General features: G+C 37.8%; 1 protein-coding gene and 1 pseudogene across 10 annotated transcripts in view; one reads left to right on the top strand and one right to left on the bottom strand.

The window, feature by feature from the left end:
- SLC4A10 (solute carrier family 4 member 10) overlaps positions 1–18,918 on the top strand; it is a gene marked incomplete at both ends in the record, with an annotated part of 310,037 nt that overhangs the window by 245,053 nt on the left and 46,066 nt on the right. The window lies entirely within an intron of this gene.
- Positions 1,452–1,919, bottom strand: LOC309824941 (ribulose-phosphate 3-epimerase-like; annotated as a pseudogene). Its single transcript has one exon. The product of its transcript is annotated as a ribulose-phosphate 3-epimerase-like (transcript).

The raw sequence follows: 18,918 nt of genomic DNA, 5'->3' as shown, positions 1-18,918 counted from the left end.
ATACATTTGTTCTCTACGTCTACGTCTCTATTTCTGCTTTGTAAATAAGATCGTCTATACCATTTTTTTCAGATTCCACATATATGTGTTAATATACGATATTTGTTTTTCTCTTTCTGACTTACTTCAAGGAGTGGGCATTCTTGTTTTATTCCTGATCTTAGAGGAAATGCTTTTAACTTTTCATCATTGGATATGATGTTAGCTGTGGGCTTGTCACATAGTCTTTATTTTGTTAGGGTGTGTTCCCTATGGGCTGCATTTTAAAAGGAGTACAGACCAAAAATTCTATGCCTACTAGAGACTTTCCATGGTACCAGCCTGCTACTGAGCTTTACTTTCTTATTTTTAAATGGGGAGAAAAATACCTGTCCTAGCAGTCATAAGAATGATTTGTAAATTTAATGCGATTATATCAAAGTATTTTATAACTCATAACATAAACTTATATACTGTATTGAGCATCTACTAAATTCTAGGAATAGTACTGGAAACTTTGCATATTTTATGGTGCCTCTTTTAAGGCTCAACATGATCCTGCACAATTGTTATAATTACATTTGATGTATAATGAGTTAATAGAAGCTCAAAGAGGTTGTGTGATTTTTCAGAGGTCAAATAGGCCTAAAGGGGCAGAGTCAAGTTTCAGCTCAATATTACTTCCAAATAGAGACTTTACTTTTCCTTGTACTCAGAACTAAAGCAACAGCATTATTTAATGTCCTTAAGAATGGTAGGTGGCATTAAGAAAGGAGGAAAAATCACTGAATAATCTACCCCTTAAGCAAAGCTGGCAAAGAAAACATCCTGATAAAATCAATGCCTATATTTTAGAGCAGACCACCTGAAAACCCCTGGGCTTCAGACATTTTGAAAATAGTTTTTATGTATTTGACTGTAAAGTAAAAAGGGAAAATATAGATGTTTTAGATGCAAAAGGAATATGGTATGCCATCCTAACCAGATTCAAGCTTATATTTTTCATTAGTTTTATTCTGCTCATATTATCAAATCACAAATGATGAAACAGGAAAAACATAAGGGCTTCATTTACTTTTGGATAACAGATGGGAAACAACAGAAAATTCTTTTCAGAAATGCAGAAAAATAATTTTCTTCATAATAGGTAATATGCCTTCTTTAGGCATTAAGATACATTTCTGTTTATAATCTTAAGACAGCTATATTTTTACTCTTTATAAAAATCAAATCTCCCAATAATAAACAGGGTATTTCTGTACCCTAATCTTTAAATGCCATCATTAAAAATGTAGGTATGCACCCCAGTTTCTAACCTCTCAGAACGTTTTGCACAATAGGTTTTAGTCATGGGAATGAATAATTGCTCAGGAAAGCAGCACCACTTCATGCAATATGATTTGGTAGTCACCATTCTTGTTTTCCAATAAAAGGGAAATTTCATGAATAGAAACATTGGGCTCCTTGAGATTTCACCAATGAAGAGATTGTTTCTGAGTAGCTTCTGAGCAAATATCTCTTAACAGGTTGGTCGCAGATCTGGGGTCTTCATTCCTTATAATAGCACTGCCAGACACAATCATGTTAGCCACTGTGTTTGCACAGTTATGGAGAGTGTCATGGTCTACACTTCACCATTAACCTCTCTGCCAAAAGACAGAAATTGGACCCTTGACTGATGAAACTTTGGCATCATATCTTGCATAAATTTCTGCCCTCCAAACCCAGGTTCAACTGGTGTAACCAAGGCCATATCTATCTGATTAGCCCATGGTGCCAAATACTCAACTGTCATTCCTAGTTTGATGGCAAGTCCAACCTTTGTCTCATTCTCCCAAATGTCTTTAATTAAGGCCCCTGGGTTCTCATATATATGGATTGACCCCTACTGCAGCCATTGGCTTTACCAACTGTTCCAGCCTAGAAACCATCCTGTGCATTTCAAAGAAAGGATCCCGGGCTTCCCTGGTGGCGCAGTGGTTGAGAGTCCCCCTGCCGATGCAGGGAACACGGGTTCGTGCCCCAGTCCGGGAAGATCCCACATGCCGCGGAGCGGCTGGGCCCGTGAGCCATGGCCGCTGAGCCTGCGCGTCCGGAGCCTGTGCTCCGCAGCGGGAGAGGCCACAACAGTGAGAGGCCCGCGTACCGCAGAAAAAAAAAAAAGAAAGGATCCCGTCATAGCTGCTTTTGGAGACTCTACCATAGGGTGACCAAAAGTGACACTGTGAACCAAATACCCATCTGTTGTATCCAGATGCACATATTTGCCCCAGAGACCAGTGTCTAGAAGTACTCAGCCCCTGAATTGGCCAGGTTGCTGTTGAAGATGGATGGGCCAATCTTACAGCTGGACACCATGGTACTGGTTTCCAAGAGCCAAGTTACATGAGTCCTCCAGCAAGATGAAGGGTTTATCCTGATTTCTTCTTCTTCTTTTTAAAAATGTGTTAGTACTTTAATCTTTGAGCAGTGACTAAATTTTCATTTGAAATAATTATTAATTTTCCCAAGTGTAAATCAGAGTAAAGGCATGAGTTATAGCTTTAAAGAATTCATTTTACAATAAGTTAGGTCTTAAGTTCACTTGCCTTTATTCAGATGAGTCAGAAATAGCAGTTTTTGTTGCTTAAGTGGAGTAAGTTAACAGAAGAGCTGGCTAATTTAGTGATTTTGCTAAAATATGCAGATAAATAACTTCAAATATCCATTGATGTGCCCTTTGTTAGTAATATAAATGGGATCAAATGGCTAATAAATGTTTTTGTTCCCAACTTTCTTTCAAATAAAATTCTGTTATTTCAAATAAAATTCTTCCTTTTAAATAATATTCTGTTATATGTATGCATATATATATTTATGTTAGATGTATGCTTAATGTATACATCTACTATCATGCTAGTTTTCTCTTATTATATTACTCCTGTGAGAAATTTGGCATATTTTCTTTGTTTTGCATTTTAGTTTCCTTTTGTCATCAATACATTTACCAAATTTTCAGAATATAAAAAACTTTTCTCAAATGTTTTCCCTTCAAGCTCCTGTGGTGTTAGGCCTTTTTTATTTTATTTTATTTTATTTTTTGAGGTAAAGTAACAGAAAAATTCATTTGGAGGAATTTCCCATCATGGGAATACACTGCCCCTTACTAGTGAACTGCCTTACAGAAAGACGTTGGCAAGTTCATATATATATGAACAGAACAGTAGCAAGACATTTGTAGGCCTGCAAGCCTTGCTTTTTCACCTAATAGTTTTTCATCTAATCCTGGCACAACTGTAAAATTGGAGCCAGAGATTTGGGACAAGATATTGTAGACACAATGGATCGTTCTTGGAGACTACTGTAGATGTTATCTCTAAGCCTCCATTTAGGGGAGGGTTCAAGATCAGTGTGGATACTTTAAGTCTTACTTTTTTTTTTTTAAACAAATAGTCATCTTACTTCAGACTACAGACATGCTGCCTGGAGCTCTATTGTTAACTTTTTGTCCCTAGACAAGTGTCTGGGTATCTTCGTTAAGTGTGGAAAGGTTATTCATATTAGAATTTGTCCTTGGATCCCAACCTGAAACTCAGAAATCATGTCTTGGAGTGACATGCATGATAACGTAGATTAGGCATCTGTGGTAGCTCACCTGATCTGCCACCTACACTTCCCTTGGTGAATGACAGATCGAGGACCTTTCCTACCACAATTCTCTACTATGTCCACTAACTCTTCTTGCAAGACCTCTCAGTGACCTGAGTACTTTCCTTTAATGTCATTCCTTGAGACCTGGAGCTACAATTGATCTAGATATGCCTAGATCTGATATTTTCAATTAACAAAATGAACTGTAAATGAGGGCTGTGTAACCAACATTAGTTACAGAAACCAAAACAACAATGGGATAAAAAAAAAAATCTTTCAAAAAATTCTTCAAAGGCTTCCTAGGGTTCTCATTTTAACATTCAAAATACTAGGACCCTCAATGCTCAGTCCGCACAGTCTGGGCCTTGCCTATCTCACAGTCCCATCCCCATCTCTTCCCCCCACTCCCCTTCTGTTTCAGCTATGCTAACCTTCCTGTGCATGTCTCCCTGACTCAGGCCTTTCTACCTGCTTTTTGCTCTCTCTAGCCCACCACCCGCACCACCGTGCCCACATCATCATTTCTTACTAAATTTCGTTCATCTTTTAGATCTCAGCTTAAACCTTGTTTTCTTTAGGCACCCAGACTCAAGGTGTGGCTCCCCTTTTATTTACATTAGTGACCTAGACTTCTTTATGGTACATTTCACAAATGTATTTATATAATTATGTAATTGACTGTGTAGTATTTCTCTTCTGCGTTTAAAGAAAGCCACTAGGATCATGTCTCTTATTTAATACTACACTTAGCCTGGTGTCTTGCGTGACACTCGTTAACTTTTTATTGAATTAATTAAGCATCGTGAATAATGCCTTATGACTAAGCTTTCAGTGAATCCTTTTTTCTGTTATCACACATATAGAACAAAACATACTGTATCCTCGGTTCCCCTGAAAGCACAGCCTAAGTCAGAGGCTTCCTTGAAGGTAATTGATCTTAAGGAGCAGGAGTAAAGAACAGTGAGGGACTGATTGCTATGGACTGAATTGTGTCCCTTCGAAATTCATATTTTAAAGCCCTAACTTCCATTTTGACTGTATTTGGAGATAGTGTCTCAGGAGGTAATCAAGGTTAAATGAGGTCATAAGAGTAGGGCCCAAATCTGATCAATTGTGTCCTTGTAAGGAGGGGAGGAGCTCTCTCATCTCTCTCTGCCATGTAAGGACACAGGGAGAGGGTGGCCATCTGCAAGCCAGAAGAGGGTCTTCAGAAGAACTCAACCATGCTGGCACCCTGGTCTGGGACTTGCAGCCTCCAGATCTGTGAGAAAATAAATTTCTATTGTTTAAACCACCCAGTCTATGGCATTTTATTATGGCAGCCTGAATAGACTAAGACAGTGATATAGGGAAGGAGATAAAGCCAGTAAGAAACCGTGTTACCTAGTTGGTCAAAAGTATAGGTGACTGATGCTTGATTTGATAGGATCTCTAAGAAGGCTTATGAAATGCAACTCACAAATGTTTGCCCTGGGGATGAAAAGGGGAAGCATATATCCAGCAACCTCTATCACCCATTGTTAAGGATGGCAGCAGTATAAGAGCAGGAAGAAAGATACATGATGCAGCCTGAAGAAAGGCTTCAAGGGGTTGCACCTGAAAGTGAACAGTTGAAGTCTCTGAAGTACTGATCACTGCAGCAGAGGCTAGAAGAAGAGGTATGGCTGATAGGATTTGAAGTGGTACACAAATTATCTGATACATAGACCACCACAAAAGTATCCTGTATTCAATATCCACAAGTAATTAAATTTGTATCATAATTTTTAAGCAATTCATGTTTTTAGTATTTCTACGATGCTTATTCTACATGGAAAAAGAAATGAGGCAGTTTTTACAAACTGAAGTGGAAAAAATTATGGCTATCTCAGAATCTAGACAAGATGGGTACATTAAGTTAATGACCAAAAAGCAAGTTTAACATGTTTCTTTATCACAGAAGCAGTAAGTTTTGAATTACAGTGAAAATGACATTGAGGAATAACCTGTTTTAAAAGCTACCAGGGACAGATACTGCTAAAGATGATCACTTTTTGAACATTAGATGATGACATACGTTGAAAACGATCCAAATAACTTGAGCATATAATTCTAATCAAGCAGGGTATGATATGTTTCAGAGAAATACTGGAATGGCTTCCCCATGATTGGAAACTTTTGAATTTTTTAAAGAGAGAAAATTAAAAGACAAAACTAGATACAGGAGGGACTTCAAGATAATTTTGACACATCGAAATAAGAAAGTAAATTTAGAGCTGCCACAAGGGGAACCAATTATTTTTTCAAATACATTTTATTGTTATCAAAATAATCCATAAACATCCTGAAAAATGCAAATAGTAAAGAAAGATTATAATTAAAGCACCAGCTCACTGAAAGTGCTTTTATCCTAGATTTGTTTTTATTTTTGGTAGTACCTAAATATCTCTAAATAATATGCTTATGTTACTATTTGTTGGTTTACCAATATTAAATGTGACTGATTTACTTTTGTTCTTATGAATATAGATTTAGCTCACTTTCTACTCCCACCTCCAACCTTTCTTCTTGCTGTCTCTCCTTCCAAAATAATTATATCATATCCTAAGTCTCATCATTCCAGTAACCTTTGTACATAAATAAACAAATAACCACAAGTAACGCATATAAGCCTCTATTTCTTGTTCCACGAGTTGTAGATAATTCTCTTTACTTTCTACTTTGTGTTGACCTAAAACAAATAGACTGCCAGTTATTTCTCTAGCAAAAATGGGTTTATTCAAGGTCAGTAAAGAATTGCAATTTGGGATCTGCAACCATGGCAAGCCACGTGCAAGCCCCCTGCAAAAATGAGAGAACTCTTTTATAGAGGGGAAAAGGAAATTGGGAGGGCCATAGTAACCAAATAGTCCATCGTTTTCTATTGGCTGAGTTGTGACAATCTCATTGGATGAGTTCTTGCCAGGAAAGGAGAAGTCTTTCTTCTCCCTATTGGGCTCTGCTATTGTCATAGGGCATGAGAACTTCCCCTCCTGACTCTATTTAGTTGAAGTTTCTGTTTATCATTTTTTTACATTTTCCCCTTTTCATCAAGATCTTTCTCTGAAAGCACTGCTGGTCAAGAGTCAGGTTTTCTGGTTTCAGTGGCTTTTTGGAAGGCTTTTGATCCTCCTTTCAAGGAAGGACCTTACCTGAGTATAGTGTCCCACGTTGGAAGGAAAGTGCACAAATTTGAAACCTACTGAGGTCACATTTGAGTAACAAGGAGATGTAGGAGGAAGAACTCTCAGACACTTTTTATCTAAAGTCCATGTTATCAAGATCACAGACACTGGAGATCATCTGAAGCACATGTCATCATCAAAGGTTTGGTGACAGACATCCAATAGGCCTGGTTTAGATATCTGGGAAAAGGTGTCTCATCAGATGTCATCTGCTTCAATTCTGGGAAATCTTTACTTTGAGGTCAACAGATAATGTGCAAGTCCAATTAGGATTTGGTGCTTTCTTTAGGTGTGTCACGTGAACTCGAGTCTATTCCCTGGAGTTTGGTGGCACAAGGGTCAGTTAGCAACACCTGATAGGTGTTCAACCTTTCCAGCAAGGTTGAAGAGAGTCCTTCTGAATGTGTCTTTTCCAATAGACAAAATCTTCAGATTGCAAGGTGTGATGCTCAAGGTCTTTGTCTCTTGAGAGTGCACTCTGAAAAGATTGCTCTACGAAAATACTTTTTTATTTTTAATAGAAGTAATTAGGCCTTTGCAGTATTGGAATATCTCTCCTTTTATCAGCTGTAGGTCAAAAGAGTTAGGAGCCACATGCATTGGGCATCCAGTGACTATCTCAAAGAGTGAGAGTTTATGAATTCCCAAAGAGGTGGATCTGAGATTTTAAAAGACCAACAGCAATGCTTTTGGCCAAGGTATTTTGAGAGATTCTACAAGTTTTGCCAACTGAGTCTTAATAATGCCATTCATGCATTCAGCTAAACCAGAGGATTGAGGGTGATAAGAACAGTGAAAGTGTTGTAAAGGCAGCCAAACAGCACAGACTTGTTGAAGTACCTGACTAGTGAAATGGGATGGCTATGAAGTTCAAGAGTTCTCTTACTGGGCATAATCTTTTCCAAAAGAACTTTAGTCACAGAGAGGCAGTAGCTCGTCTGCAAGGGAAAGCTTCAGTTCAGTGTGAAAGTATGCAGACTATGACTAAAACATACTTATATCCATTGAGACAGAGGAAATTGTGTGACGCCATTTGCCAGACCTCGAATGGTCCATTAGGCAGTTTCAAATGTCCAGGAGCAGTAAAAGCAGGCTTCCCTGGGTTGTATTTCAGACAAGCAGGACAAGTAAAGTAGGCACTTTTTGTGGCTTTGTTAGTGTTTCCCTACCAATATTGATTCACGAAAGCTATCATTTTGTCAGTAGACCAAAGATTTAATGCATGTACAGTGGTGAGGAGTGGGAATTTTAGAGTCTCCAGTAGGGCTAGGTTGTTATTTGGTCCAAACCAGAACTTTCTCTTTTTATCAAACCAACAATTCTTGAATTTCTAATCTTGTTTTTCCTTTTCTGAGGTCAATTGTTGGGCTTCTCTAGCCAGTTTTTCTAAGTTATCATTTGGAGAAATATCCCTTTGGACCGTGAAAAGGGTTGGCTGCTGTTGGTTCCTTTAAGGGCAGCATTCCTTGTGAAAATGTAAGCAAGGTAATTTTCCTTAGCTTTCAGAGAGTCAAGTCTAGAATGACCCAGAATATTGATAATAGCTAAAGTGTCAGATAAAAGTAATGCATCCAATAATTCCTGAACATAGGGGCCATTTTAAACTTTATTTCCACTGGAAGTAAGGAAGCCATATTGTTCCATAATATTAAAAAATCATGAGCTACTCTGAAAGCATATCTACCATGTGTATAAATATTGGCAGTTTTGCTCTTGGTTAAAGTACAAGCCTATGTAAGAGTGTATAATTCAGCCTTTTGGACTAAAGTAGCCAGAGGAAAAGATACTCCCTCAACACTATCAAAGGCAGTTGCAGCAGCATAGCCAGCACAATATTTGCCATTTTTACCTTTAAAATAAGAACCATCAGTGAACCATGAGAGGTCAGCATTACCAAAATGAATTTCCTGCAGATCATCACGAGGAGTCGGGAGGTGATTCACCAGCATTAAGCAGTTTTGAAAGACTTCATCAAAGAAAGAGGAGAAAAGAGTAGCAGGGTTAAGCTTATTAGAACATAAAAGAGGAGGAGTTAACAGAAGGACTTCATAGGAGATGAGGTAGCCAACTGAGAAATGTTGAGTGGATTGAGATGTCAGGAGGACTTCTACTGGATGAGGTACAAAAACTGTTAAAGGGGATCCCACAACATTTTTCTCAGTGGCCTTAACCAAAAGAGTGGTGTTAGTAATGGCTCTAAGGCAAGGGGGGGTTGTCCTCTTGCCACAGGATCCAGTTACTAGCTAAAGTACCCAAGGGGTCAATGGTGGTCCCATTGACCTGTTTTTAGATGAGAACCCTAAAGTCATTCCCTTCCCTTTCACATACACAAAGGAAAAGGGAATCTGAGCATAGGGATGCCCAAGGGCAGGTGGGTTTATCAAACTCTCCTTTAAGTACTAGAATATTGTATCATCTTATTCTTCCCATAAAATTGGGTCAGGGTTGTTATTTATCAAAAAATACAGAGGTTTGGCCATAAGAGAGAAATTGGAATCCAATTTCAGCAGTAACAAGCTAGCCGGAGAAAACCTTGCAGTTGGTGCTTAGTTTTGGGTTTTGGGAAATTTAGGACACCATGAAGCCTATCTAAATTTAAGTGTAACCCTTGTTCTGATATCAGATGCCCCAAATATCAAACCTGGGCTTGGGAAAACTGCAATTTTCCTTGGCAACCTAATGTCCCTTTAAGGCTAAAAGCTTTAGCAAATGGATACTGTCTTCCTGTGAGGAGGCTTGAGACAGAGAGCAAAGAAGCAAGTTATCCATATATTACAACAAAGCAGAACCCCCAGGGAACTTTATGTCAACCAGATCAGCCTTCAGAATTTGTGAGAAATAAAAAGGACTCTCAGTAAAACCCTGAGGCATTACTGTCCAGGTGAATTGTTTTTCTTCCCAAGTAAAGGCAAAGAAGTATTGGCTAGCTTCAACTGGAATACCAAAGAATGTACCACATAAATCAATTAGAGTAAAGAATTTATTTCCAATGGGAATGGATGTTAGCATCATATGAGGGTTAGAAATGGCAGGTTGTCAAGGGATAACAATATTGTTTATTGCTTTGACATCCTAGACAAACCTCCACCCTTTTTTTTGCGGAGCACAGGCTCCGGACGCACAGGCTCAGCAGCCATGGCTCACGGGCCCAGCCGCTCCGTGGCATGTGGGATCTTCCCGGACTGAGGCACGAACCCGTGTCCCCTGCATCGGCAGGCGGACTCTCAACCACTGCGCCACCAGGGAAGCCCAAACCTCCACCCATTTTACCAAAGGGAGTTATTGTTGTAATTTTGTGTAAAACTTGTCTTTCCCCTTGCCTCAACTCTTTTTTCTTTTGTGAATAAATTAAGCTTGGTTCTTACTTAAGGAATAAACTCTCAACCCCCACCCCCCAAAATAGGAGTATCATAGGACCTAATACAAGGGATAATGCAGCCTTGAGCCTTGTAAGCTTTTATTATGGGCTTTATAACTTGAAGGACTTCTTTACTTATAGGCTATTGATTAATTCCAGGAAGAAGTTTTGAAGGATGTGTTTGAATCTTGATGAAAGTTGTGCTGTGAATTTTGCCAATATTAGCTGGAGGTTTTCTCCATGAGGAGGGTGGTAGCTGATTCAACAGAGAAAAATGATCAGTGTTTCCTGAATTCAACTCTAGTACCATCAGAGACAAAGCAAATAAAAGATGCCAAAGGGTCATTTAATCCACCTGGTTGGCTGCTTTAATGACTACTGTGAAGTCCTAGAATTATTTACTCCTTTCGGGAGAAAGAAATTCTGGCATGATACTTCTCTAAGAAGTCTCAGCCTAACAAATGCTTAGAGGTAGAAGAACTAAGGAGAAAAGGGTGTGTATCCCTCAAAGGGCCTAAACAAAAGGGAATAGGTTTAGAGACAGGAACCTCTTGAGGTTCATTAGAGATCCGCACTATTTGGACTGTTTTAGTACATCGAGGCAGGGGCCACTTTGTTGTAGTGGGGCTGAGCACCAAGAGTGTGGCTCTGTTGTCAGTTAGGACTGGAAGAATTTCATCCTCAATCTGGAGAAATGTTTCTCTAAGCCAGTTAAGAAGAAGATTGCGAAGAGCCCCTGTAGTTCTTTGGAGCCATGGCATTGAGAATTGAGAGGACATTGGTTAGAGGGCTGAAGGTACATTTGTACCGATCTCCTTTCTGATGTTCTGGCTCTTTGTAATAATAGCAGAAACTAGGAGGGTTTTGGTTTCATTTAGGGGGCTTACTTTGCTGGAGTTGAAGATTAAGAATTTTAGTGGTCTCCCTTTTAGGTGACTCCTCTAGAGTGTGAGAGAGCTGGTTTGCCAGATTAACTAAATCTAGAGTGAACACAATTTCCCATTGCATCCTATTTAGTGGGCTGATCCAGGTTCAACCCACTAAAAAACATAGAGTTAAAAGCTACCTTGGTGAAACAACATCTGAAGGAAGACCAGAATTTTCTTAAAAAATAATCTGAAGTCGATTGTAATAGTAATGAACAGATTCATCAGAATTTTGTGTATAAGTCTGAATTTTGTTCTAATCAATAGGCTTTGGAAAAGCCCTAGAAATTGCCCTATGAAGACACCTAGCAATTTCCTGAGCCTGATCATATAATAAGTTAGTAGGTGGGTCTCTGGTTGTAATTCTAGAGATCTTTTAAGATTTTCCGAATTAGCATTTTTCATCCAATGCTGAACCTGGCCTTCACTGACAAGTATATGAACTAGCTGATATGTCAGAGAAACCCAGTTGATAAATTTGACTGACTATATTAAATCCCTCAGCAAATCTGTGAGAATCTTCATTTACTCCGGGAAAATCTTTGACTATGGCTGGCAGTTCACCTTTAATCCAGGGAGTATAAGAAATTAAGGGTTTAGCCTCTGGATCCTCGAAAGGCTTAATTTTAAGGGACAAGTTCAGAGGGAAAGGGAGTGGCGAGTTTCAGAGAAAAAGGGAACTTCAGTGAGAGAATTAGTATGGTGGAACTGAGGGTATAGAGGAGCTGTATATGGCATAGAAGGAAAGGAGGAAGGTAGCACCAGAGGCAAAGCCTGAGATAAAGAAGCCAAAGAAGAAGAGCATGAGGCTTAGGAAGCCATTTTATCTTTCTTTCTTTGTTTGCCTCAGTAAAACTTAAAGTCCTATTTTGCAGAGAGGCGGTTTTAGGCTCTTGATAACATTTGGAACCCTCAAATTACCAATTGAAATATGCATTCCATTCAGTTTTGGAAATTTTAGAGCTATGGTTGTCCAATTCAGCTTTAAGAAAAGTTAAGTTTGGAGATATAAAAAGTTCCTCATAATCACCATTGATACTGTAAATTGCCTTTGATTGGGTCAATCCATTTAGTTAGAAATGTGCCTGAGGAAGAATCGTGGTTTTCAAACAAAAATTGGCCAGGGTCCCTGTAAGAGGGGGACCCTCAAAATATTTAGATAACTGGGATCCCATTTCTCGGAGGGTTTCTCTAGAGTAAGAGAATAATTTTCAAGAAGCTCAAATAGCTGTAATAGCTTAAACAGCCCAAATAACCTGCAGGCCTAATACCAGCCAGTTCTAAAGGAACAGTCTAGTCCCAGAGGAGCCAGGCCCAAAGCTGCTCAGCACAGTTCCAATAGAACAGCCCCTATTCGAAATGGAATTGGGCCAAAGGCTGAACTGGCACAGTTCCAATGAAACATCCCCCTGTTCCTGAAGAAATGGGCCAAAAGCTAGCCAGTTCCAGGAGGAACAGCTCCTGTTCCAAAAGGAATGGGCCGAAGGCTAGCCAGTTCCAGCTGGAACAGTCTGATTTCAAAATCATACCAAAGTGCCAAATGAATACTCACATACAGAGCAAGGCCTTAACCAGAAAGGAAGAAACCTTAAAATAGATCCTGAATAAAACCTGGAGAGCTTCAAAATGCAAAGTGGATGGAAGCTCAAATCCAGGAGAAAGACTAACCCTCAAAATCCAGGGTTGATGAAAAAAGCAGTGAGCAACAAGGGCTCAATGTTGGTACCACACCTGTTTGCTCACCAGCCTCAGAGTTGTTGGGGGTTTTCTGGGGATCCTCATAAGGGCCATCAAATTGTTGACCTAAAACAAATAGACTGCCAGTTATTTCTCTAGCAAAACAAAACAAAACAAGGGGGGTTATTATTCAGGATCTGCAAAGAATTTCAATTTGGGATCAGCAAGCATAACAACGTGCAAGCCCCCTGCAAAAATGGAGAGAAGAACTCTTCTAGAGGCGGAAAAGGAGTTGGGAGGGCCATAGTAAGCAAACAGTCCATGGCTTTTCATTGGCTGAATTGTGACAGCCTCTCCCAGGATGAGCTCTTGACAGGAAAGAGGAGGAAGTCTTTCTTCTTCCTACTGAGCTCTGCTATTGTCTTGGGGCATGTGGCTCCCCCATCTGGTCTCCCAACTCTATTTACATGAGGTTTCCGTTTATTAATTTTTTATACTTTAAGAAGAGATAAATAATTCTACCTTTCCTTTCAATTCTCTGTTCTTCCTTCTATCTCCCTACCCCTGATTCTATTGTAGTGGTTGTTAACATATCTTTTATTCTCTAACCATAGTTAAGTGTTAAACAATTTGCCTAAAGGTTGATTCTAAAAAACTTTTTTAAAACCACATTTTAAAAACCTTTACATAGTTATAGCTATTTAAATATTTCTCACTCTAGAGTCAAGTAGTGTGCATAGGTTACATTTTTTTCTCTATGGCTCTAGTATCATGACTCCTATGGCATTCAGAAAACAACATTCTTCCAGAATGGTAGCATAAGGAACTCTAAGGACCCTCTCACTGGTGAAACAACTTTACTGGTGAAAATCATTCTAGAAAGCAATAATAGAAAGTCTCTGGAAATTGTTTTAAGAGCAGATAGCACTTATATGTGGAATCTAAAAAAAAATGGTACAATGAACATATTTACAAAACAGAAACAGACTCACAGACTTCGAAAACATACTTATGGGAACTTCCCTGGTGGTGCAGTGCTTAAGACTCTGTGCTCCCAGTGCAGGGGGACTGGGTTTGATCCCTGGTCCAGGAACTAGATCCCACATGCATGCCGCACCTAGGAGTTCGCATGCAGCAACTAAGGAGCTGGTGATCCACAACTAAGGAGCCCATGTGCTGCAACTAAGAAGTCAGCGAGCCGCAACTAAGGAATCCGCGAGCTGCAACTAAGGAGCCCACCTGCCACAACTAAGACCCAATGCAACAAATTAATTAATTAATTAATTAATTAAAAATCTCCCTGACCTACCTCACACCTGAAGTTCCTTTAATAGGAAACTACATTTTAAAAAAAAGAAGAACAAAGAAAAGAAAGAAAACAAACTTATGGTTACCAAAGGGAAAGGTGGGGAGGAGGGATAAATTAGCAGTTTGGAATTAACATATACACACTACTGTATATAAAATAATCAACAAGGACCTATTGTATAGCACAGGGAACTCTACTCAATCCAGTATTCTGTAATAACCTATATGGGAAAAGAATCTGAAAAAGAAGGGATATATATATATATATATATATATATATATATATATATATATAAAAAACTAAATCACTTTGCTGTACACCTGAAACTAACACAACATTGTAAATCAACTATACTCCCGTATAAAATAAAAATTAAACTAAATTAAAAAAATAATGGAAGTTCTGGTGAAAAGCAATTAAGAGGAGGTAGGTAGCTTTATGAGAGACACAGGCTAAACAATAGGCCAGCTACTATACCAGAGAGAACCAGGAAAAGAGACAACTAAGGAGAGTCCTCTTGGGGCCAGAAGAACCTCAAACAATGACCTCAACTGCAAAGGAGCTAGAGTTTAATTGCATCATACCACCAGAGCATTTTATGCCCCAGGTTTCTGTCAAAAACAATAGCACAATCAGCGAGCAATTAATGGAGCCTAATAACTGAATGTATGTGGTAAGCTGTACAGCAACCACTAAGAAAATAACTAAAAATATATATAGTGAAGAATAAAACCCCAACAGTGTTCTTAACATCATGGTAAAATGAATTTTCTTTTTCAACATTTCATGAGCTGCTCAAAATCGTTATATATTTCAGTTTTCTTCCTCTTTGGAACATGTCTTTCTTGTAAAGCCTTTTATTTTTCCTGGAATTGCTGACTGCCTTCTTTTGCTCTGGGCTTCTGTGCTTGAACGTCCTCTAGCTTCCCCAAGAATTCAATAATTCTATCCTGTTAACTCTTTATTAAAAGTTTAAGTGTAGAGTACAGCAGATGTTGCACAGCAGATCTCCAGAACTTTTTCATAGTGCATAACTAAAACTCTTTACCCATTGAACAGCAACTCCCCATTTCTCTCTTCCCGTCCCTGGAAACTACAATTCTACTTTCTGTTTCTATAAGTTTTACTATTTTAGATACCTCATATAAGTGGAATCATGCAGTATTTGTCCTTCTAGTTCACTTTGCACAATATCCTTAATGTTCGTCCATGTTGTAGCATATGACAGAATTTCCTTCTTTTTTTTAAATGACTGCATAATATTCCATTGTATGCATGTATTATACTTTTTAAAATCCATTCATCTGTTGATGGACATTTAGATTGTTTCCACTTCTTGGCTCATTGTGAACAATACTGAAATGAACGTGGGAATGCAATATCTCTTCAAGATCCAGTTCTCTTTGGATCCAGAAATGGGATTGCTGGGTCATGTAGTAGCTCTATTTTATTTTTTGGTGGAACCTATAGAGTGTTTTCCATAGTGGCTGCATCATTTTACATTTCTAACAACCGTGCACAAGGGTTCCAGTTTCTCCACATTCTCACCAATGCTTCTTATTTTCTGTTGTTTTGTTTTGTTTCATTCATATTGGTCATCCTAACAGGTGTGAGATGATACTTCATTGTAGTTTCAATTTGCATTTCCCTGATGATTAGTGATGTCAAAAATCTTTTCATATACTTATTGACCATTTGTAGATCTTCTTCGGAGAAATGTCTATTTAGGTCATTTGTCCATTTTTAATTTATTTATATTTTTTATTTTTCTTTGTCCATTTTTAAATTGAGTGATTTGTTTTGTTGCTATTGAGTTGTAGCAACTCCTTATATATTTTGGATATTAATGCCTTATCAGATACAGTTTGCATGTATTTCCTCCCATTCCACAGGTTGCCTTTTCATTCTGCTTATTGTTTCCTTGGCTATGTAGAAGCTTTTTAGTTTAATGTAGTCCCACTGTCTATTTTTGCATTTATTACCTGTGTTTTGGTGTCATATCCAAGAAATCATTGCTAAGACCAATGTAATAAAGCTTTCCCCATTTTCTTCTAGAAATTTTACAAATTTAGGTCTAATGTTTAAGTCTTTTATTTATTTTGAATTGATTTCTGTGAATGGTGTCAGATAAGGGTTCAATTTTATTCTTTTGCTTGTGGATATCTGATTTTCCCAGCATGATTTGTTGAAGAGACTTCAGCATTTCCCCATTGTGCAGCTTTGCCATTCTTGTTGAAGGTCTTTTGACTGCATAGGTGAGAGTTTATTTCTGGGCTCTCTATTCTGTTCTATTGGTCTATATATCTGTCTTTGTTCTAGTACCATACTGTTTTTATTACTCTAGCTTTGTAATATATTTTGAAATTAGGAAGTGTGAGGCTTCCAACTTCATTCTTTTTTTCTCAAGATTGTTTTGACTATTCAGGATCCTTCATGGTTCCATATGAATTTTAGGATTATTTTTTCTATTTCTATAAAAAATGTCATTGGAATTTTGGTAGCGATTGCACTGAATTTGTAGATCACTTCAAGTAATATGGGTGTTTTTAACAATATTAAGTCTTCCAATTCATGAACACATTTATATCTTTCCATTCATTTGTGTCCTCTAATTTCTTTCAGCAATGTTTTATAGTTTTAAGTGTAAAAGTCTTTCACATCTTTGGTTAAGTTTATTTCTAAGTATTTTATTCTTATTGATGCTATTCTAAATGGGGTTGTTTCCTTAATTTCTTTTTTAGATTGCACATTGTTGTTTATAGAAGCTCAACTGAGTTTTTTAATGTTGATTTTTTTTTTTTTTTGCGGTACACGGGCCTCTCACTGTTGTGGCCTCTCCCATTGCAGAGCACAGGCTCCGGACACACAGGCTCAGCGGCCATGGCTCACGGGCCCAGACACTCCACGGCACATGGGATCTTCCTGGACCGGGGCATGAACCTGTGTCCCCTGCATTAGCAGGCGGACTCTCAACCGCTGTGCCACCAGGGAAGCCCCTTTAATGTTGATTTTTATCCTGCAACTTTGTTGAATTCATTTATTACTTCTAACAATTTTTTTATATATGGAATTTTTAGAGTTTTCTTTGTATTAGATTATGTTATCTGTAAGCAGAGATAATTTTACTTCTTCCTTTCCAATTTGGATGCTGTTTTTTCTTACCTGATTTCTGTAGTAGGACTTCCAGTAATATTTTGAATTGAAATGGCAGGAGTGAGAATCCTTGTCTTGTTCTTTATCTTAGAGGAAAAGCTTCTGGTTTTTCCCCAGTGATTCTGATGTTAGCTGTGGGCTTGTCATATATGACTTTTACTATGTTGAGATAATTCCCTTCTATTCCTAGTGTGATGAGTGTTTTTATCATGAAAGGGTGTTGAATTTGTCAAATGCTTTTTGTGCATCTATTGAGTTGATCATGTGATTGTATCCTTTGTTCCATTAATGTCATGTATCACAATGATTGATATTTGTTTGTTGAACCATTCCTGTGTTCCACGGATAAATCCTACTTGGTTATGATGTATGATCCTTTCAATGTATTGTTGAATTTAGTTTGTAATTATTTTGTTGAGGATTTTTGAATCTATATTCATTAAGAATATTGTTTTTTAGTTTTCTTTTGATGTCTTTTTCTGGTTTTGGTATCAGGGTAATTCTGGCTTCATAAAATGAGTTTGGAAGTGTTCCCTCCTCTTCAGTTTTTTGGAAGAGTTTTAGAAGGATTGGCATCAGTTCTTTAAATGTGTGGTAGAATTCGCCAGTGAAACCATCTGGTCATGGGCTTTTCTTTGTTGGGAAGTTTTTGATTACTGATTCAAACTCCTTACTAGCTATAGGTCTGTTCAGAATTTCTATTTCTTCATGATTCATTCTTGATAAATTGCATGTTTCTAGGAATTTATCCATTTCTTCCAGGCTATGCAATTTGTTGGCTTGGAATTACTCATAGTAATCTCTTATAATCCTTTTAATCTCTGTGACATTAGTTGTAACATCTCCTCTTTCATTTATAATTTTGAGTCTTTATTTTTTTCTTAGTTTAGCTAAAAGTTTGTCAATTTGTTCATTTTTTTAAAAAACCAACTCAGTTTTATTGATCTCTACTGTTGTTTTTCTAGTCTCTATTTCACTTATTTATGCTCTGATGATTATTATTTCCTTCCTTCTGCTAACTTTGGCCTTTGTTTTTCTTCTAGTTCTTTGTGCTTTAAAGTTAGGTTGTTTATTTGAGAATTTTCATCTTTTTAATGTAGGCAGTTATTGCTATAAACTTCCCTCTTAGTACTGCTTTTGCTGCATCCTATAAGTTTTAGTATGTTGTTTTTGTTTTCATTTGTCTTAAGATATTTTCTAATGTCTCTTTTGATATCTTCTTTGGTCCATTGGTTGTTCAAGGATATGTTGCTTAATTTCCATGCATTTGTGAATTTTTTTGTTTTCCTTCTGTTATTGATTTCTAGTTTCATTGCACTGTGGTTGGAAAGTATACTTAGTATGATTTCAGTCTTCTTACATCTGTTGAGACTAGTTTTGTGACCTAACATATGATCTCTTGTGGAGAGTGTTTTGTGTGTGTTTGAGAACTCTGTGTATTCTGCTGCTGGGGGGTGAAATGTTCTGTATATGCTATTAGGTTCATTTGGTCTATACTGTTGTTCAAGTCCTCTGTTTCCTTATTCATCTTCTATTTGGATCTATCCATTATTTAAAGTGAGGTATTGAAATATCCTAATATAATTGTGTTACTATCTATCTTTCTCTTCACTTCTGTCAATGTTTCCTTCATATATTTGGGTGCTCTGCTGTTAGGTGCGTATATCTTTTTAATTGTTGTAT

This window comes from Grampus griseus (assembly GCF_964374135.1).
Source record: "Grampus griseus genome assembly, chromosome: 7".
Lineage (NCBI taxonomy): Eukaryota > Metazoa > Chordata > Mammalia > Artiodactyla > Delphinidae > Grampus > Grampus griseus.
This window is presented reverse-complemented; position numbering and strand designations above follow the sequence as displayed.